The following is a 6000-nucleotide window of genomic DNA, read 5'->3' as shown; positions in this document are numbered from 1 at the left end:
ACAATCGCTCACCAGCGAACACTCGATTGAACACACACAGAAATTCTCAGTCTTACGAACACATGTAACTAATTAGCAGAGCAAACACAGCAAGAGAGCACAAAAGCGGAAGTAGGAAGTGATGACGGAGTCTCTTATAGGCAGCAAGGAGTCAGCTGACCAGTCAGGGCGTGGCACCAATTAGACTGCAGGAACCAATCAGCTTCTTCCTGGACAGAAGACACACACAACAAACACTTCCCAAACAAAAGAAAACACAGAAGTAGAACAAAAGGGACGTAACAGATACAGACATTTAAAATGGCTTTTAAACCATGAAATGTTGCAATAAGTTCTACACTAATTACCTGCATTTCAGATAATAATTATTAATAATAAATCAATGGCCTTTTTCATAAAAATATGCAATCTTATATAACCATACAATGACAATATTGCATTTGGCAATCAAATAATAATAAACAAAACTTTTAGTTTTAATATATATCTGGGGTTAATCTGAGGTACTTTCTCTTGCCATTTTTATCTCTGTAGAATTGTATTTTATTTATTATATATGTATTTATTCAATATGATATTTAAAATAAATTTATTTATTGATATATTTATTTATTTGAATGGACGAACAAGAAGGAAAATAGGTGACAGTTATTTTAAAAGAGATCAAACGTTTTTACTAATCTCTCAGGATCTCTTCTTTTTTAGCAAACAGTGATTCACTCTGCTGCAGAATGTGCTCAGTGTAAATTAAGCATTGTCTCTGGCATGTCATGTAGCTCTCAGCATTCACAAGCTTTTTGTCTTACTTTTTGACAAACATAAGAATGTTGGTCACCAAACAATTGGTGACTTCTTTGACTTCTATAGTATTTTTTTTCCATACTATGGGAGTCAATGGCTTTCAGCATTTGTTACCAACATACTTCAAAATATCTTCTTTTGTGTTCAACAGAAGAAAGAAACTCATACAGGTTTGGAACAACTTGAGGGTGAGTAAATGATGACAGAATTTTCATTTTTGGATGAACTACCCCTTTAACACACCCCCCCCCCCCCCCCCCCCCAAAAAAAAGAGGACTAAATATTACAGGACAATTCTATAAATGGCCAGTTGATGTCACTGCAGACTACAAACAAAAAAACAAACAAAAAAAACCAGCTTCAACCCGACTATTCAACTGCTGAGAGAAAATCATCTCAGGTCAAACCAGGTGATAAAGTTGGCTTATTGTTTAGATATTTCCTTTTCACTAACCATTTTGAAGGTCACATAGGGACTTTTGTTTTGCTCTGCCGGTCTATCTAAACAAAATCTCCAATGTGATTATATGGATAAAAGAAGGTGCTAAAAGACATTATAAATTAATTAGAATCCAGACAGGGTCTAAAGAGGGTTAAATAAACCATGTTCATGTTGTTAGTGTCAAAAGGGTCAACACACTTCAGTTTCATTCTTCGTAAATTCTAACACATCAATACTCCAAATTATAGGCTTGCTTGAGCCTATAAACCTGTCATTTTATTTCTCCTTTCTGTCTTCAACAAACAACGAAATCATGTGATATAGAGATGTCCGTGTTGTCTCAACATACCTTTCCCATCCTGCCCATGCTCATGCAAATGTCAGATTAGCCAACTGAAAGAGATGAGAGTGGAAAAAAACCTCACTCGTAGCAATACACTGCTTTAATTTGTCTGCATGTACTAGTTTCAAGATGGCTTTTGTTCAGTGTGTGCGTTGCACTAATTACCATGATCATTCAAAACGGAGCACAACTCTTGCTTGCAGCCGCCCACACAAGCTCTGAAAAACAATTCATACAGCCACACAGAGATTATGTTGTTCCCCAGCACAGCTACTCTTTTATAGGACAGATAGGTAGTAAACATCATTTCAATAACAGAACAGGTCAGATGGCAATGCCAATCAGCACGAATTAACATAATGACAAGGGCACTAGCCAAATTATGGTCATTATGATTGTCATTGATATCAGACCTCAGCGTGCATGTCATCCATTGAAGGTCTGTCTGTAGGTGACTTTATTATGCATATATAAACCCCCTCTTGCCTTTTTGCTTGTGAATTGCATGCAGCTCTTGTGTTAGATGTTATGATTAAGTATTTTCTCTTAAAATGCAGTGCATCCAGAGTGATTATTAGTGAACACTCTGGACACTTTGATATTAGTATTCATATTTTTATTTCCACTTAGCTCCCAATAAAACATTTCGAAGGCAATCTGCTTGATTGAATATGAAAGCGGGAGAAGTAAATGTGAAAAACAGCTTGCAGACAGAAGTTGGTAACAATGAAGCTCTTTCCTAAGTTAAGGAATTGAATTGCTTGGGTTGGCATGGCAACTGTTTTAGGAGAACTGGAAAAAAACTGGAGTTTTTTTTTGCTTACAGAATGAAGTTCTGGGTGAGGTGTCAGTCTGGCTTAAAACAGATCTGACTTTGGTGTTGTGACCTTTGTGATACTGTTACGCCCCGTCTAGGGTGAAGGCGCAACATGAAGGAATACGAGGACACGGAGGAGTTTTGGAAAACAAATGAACAGTATTTTAATTAAACAAATGATTTTATAGTACAAGAGGGGGAATTTTAGCTTCAGGAGACGACAAGGCCAAAATAACAAACAGAAAACAACTAATATACAAACCTCTAAATTCCCTAGTTCACAAAATAAAATAAAAATACAATTACTTCCCTAACTTCCTATCCAAAAACAATAAAAAAAAACAAGGTTCCAACAAAAATGGCATCGGTCTCCCTACCTCCCCCAGAATATTATTACATACAATTATTTACAATGATAAGTGAACAGATCCGAGCAGGGACAGTCCAGAATCATAGTCAAAGAACAGGTGGAAGTCAGTAGTAAGAATAAATGGGCAAAGCAAACTAACAAACAAACAATCGCTCACCAGCGAACACTCGATTGAACACACACAGAAATTCTCAGTCTTACGAACACATGTAACTAATTAGCAGAGCAAACACAGCAAGAGAGCACAAAAGCGGAAGTAGGAAGTGATGACGGAGTCTCTTATAGGCAGCAAGGAGTCAGCTGACCAGTCAGGGCGTGGCACCAATTAGACTGCAGGAACCAATCAGCTTCTTCCTGGACAGAAGACACACACAACAAACACTTCCCAAACAAAAGAAAACACAGAAGTAGAACAAAAGGGACGTAACAGATACAGACATTTAAAATGGCTTTTAAACCATGAAATGTTGCAATAAGTTCTACACTAATTACCTGCATTTCAGATAATAATTATTAATAATAAATCAATGGCCTTTTTCATAAAAATATGCAATCTTATATAACCATACAATGACAATATTGCATTTGGCAATCAAATAATAATAAACAAAACTTTTAGTTTTAATATATATCTGGGGTTAATCTGAGGTACTTTCTCTTGCCATTTTTATCTCTGTAGAATTGTATTTTATTTATTATATATGTATTTATTCAATATGATATTTAAAATAAATTTATTTATTGATATATTTATTTATTTGAATGGACGAACAAGAAGGAAAATAGGTGACAGTTATTTTAAAAGAGATCAAACGTTTTTACTAATCTCTCAGGATCTCTTCTTTTTTAGCAAACAGTGATTCACTCTGCTGCAGAATGTGCTCAGTGTAAATTAAGCATTGTCTCTGGCATGTCATGTAGCTCTCAGCATTCACAAGCTTTTTGTCTTACTTTTTGACAAACATAAGAATGTTGGTCACCAAACAATTGGTGACTTCTTTGACTTCTATAGTATTTTTTTTCCATACTATGGGAGTCAATGGCTTTCAGCATTTGTTACCAACATACTTCAAAATATCTTCTTTTGTGTTCAACAGAAGAAAGAAACTCATACAGGTTTGGAACAACTTGAGGGTGAGTAAATGATGACAGAATTTTCATTTTTGGATGAACTACCCCTTTAACGTCACCAAACAGTACTGCAATTCAAGCTGGGTCTTACATTTAGGGCACCTCAATATAACCCTAAATACAAAACTTCTCAGCTTCAGCTCTCAGAGATGAATGAATACCTGCAGGCACACAATTAGCCAGGTTCAGATAGTGCTAATTTTCTGAACACTTTGCAAATGCACGAAAGCCTCTGGCACTTTCTATGTCTTGAGCATGAGCCATTTCTCTGCTGGAAGTGAGTGAGTGAAAGGCCAGGCCTATGGGGGAAACAGAAGGAAGAGAACAAATGTGGCATTTATCGAGATCAATACAGCACTCGGAGAGCCAACAGAGCTCAAACAAGATGTTCTGTATCAGTGCAGCTCAGTCGTGGACATGAATTCATCTGATGACGTTGAAAAAAGAAACAGAAGAGGTAGATGACTTGACTCTGTAGATTCTGGCATCATTCATTCTTAAAACAAATGCAAATGTCAACTAGTTAAGAACAGAGAGCAACAAAGAGAATAGATAGACACATACGTCAAAAAGCAGAAATTTTGATAGGAAACAAAAAGCGTTCAGTAAGAAAAAGTTTATTTCTGAATACTCCTTGTCAACACGTTGATTTTTTGCCGTTACATCTTGCTGCCGTTTTTAAAAGGTATTTTGTGAGGTGAATGTGAAAAAGAGGAGATTTTTCATAAGTAGGGCTGTCAATGTAATAAGATGTTTTACTGATTAAATAAAATAAGCAATAATAAAATGAACACAATGCTGAAAAACAGTAACAGAAAACTTCCTCAGACAGATTGACAAATCAATTGCAAAAAAACAACTTACTGACAATATATAAATCACATTTTGTAATGTATATTTAAAGCTGTCATGCCACAATAATGTTGTATTTTTAATAAATTAATAATTACATTTTACATTTATTTCTCAGCAGACAGGGACATACATGTGATTAATTTGACTAATTAATCAGTATATCATGATTCATTCGATTAAAATGTTTAATCGATTGACAGCCCTATTTATTACTAGAAGTGCAAAACCAACCAAAGAAAAATCTAAAATACAGAATTTCACTTTAAATACAAGACCAGAAATGATTACAAATATAATAAACGAACAAATAACCCTTTGAATGGAAAACAAGGCCACAAAGCACCGTTTTTTTCAGCACAAATGTTCCACGTCATATTATGGTTGATTCTCTCTATTTTGTATAAATGGAATTGGCAATAAACAGGACAGACGATGTACGAACCACTGAAGGTCCACTGGCAAAGTACTGAGGAAGGATACAAACAGAGAAAAGCTCACACCGAGCCTGACGGGTGAGAGAAAGTTTTCTTGAATGGCTGTATGAAGATCTTGTGCTTAAGAGTATTGACATTCAGTTTTACCTCTGTGCTCGTTTATAGTCGTTTATATCTGATGATCAGTTCCATTAGAGTTCATCTCATCCATTGTGATAAACCACCACCCATCCTGTTCTGTGCTTGAATCAGTGTGTCCAGAAACACTGATGTGGCACCTCGAAATTCAAAAAGTGAGTCTTAGTTTAAAATTCAATAGGTTTGAGTATCATCATTTGTTTCCTGTCTATGTATCCAAAAGTGGGTTAATTTTACTAGAGCATAAAGCAACGATTGACGCAACAAGCAAACAAGCCATCACCACAGTGCTTTGTTCCTCTCAAATGTTAGAGTCAGGCTATTAAACCACCCTATTAATCTCACAGCGTGAGCGATTTATGTTGTTGTCCGTGTGTCAGCTTTTAGGCAGATTACTTTTCAAGGAATTGGTTTACACAACAATATTTCAACTGTTATGACAATGACAATATTACAAACAGAACTTTTAGGGCTTTTAAGTAGATGGTCTCCTGGGTGCTCATGCTGCCCTTGAATTTGTTGATACCGCCACATCTGTGTACACTGACCTCATTAGCGCTTTAGTGTGGGAATGATGTGCTATACATATCATCAGCTACTTCAACAGAAAAATGTCATGTAAACTAAGAAAGAAAGACCGAACTAAAGTGGCAAAACAATAACATGTGT

Source organism: Sinocyclocheilus grahami, unplaced genomic scaffold (genome assembly GCF_001515645.1).
Source record: "Sinocyclocheilus grahami isolate Dianchi unplaced genomic scaffold, SAMN03320097.WGS_v1.1 scaffold684.1, whole genome shotgun sequence".
NCBI classification, from domain to species: Eukaryota; Metazoa; Chordata; class Actinopteri; order Cypriniformes; family Cyprinidae; genus Sinocyclocheilus; species Sinocyclocheilus grahami.
The sequence above is the reverse complement of the archived record's forward strand: the minus strand, read 5'-3'. Positions refer to the sequence as shown.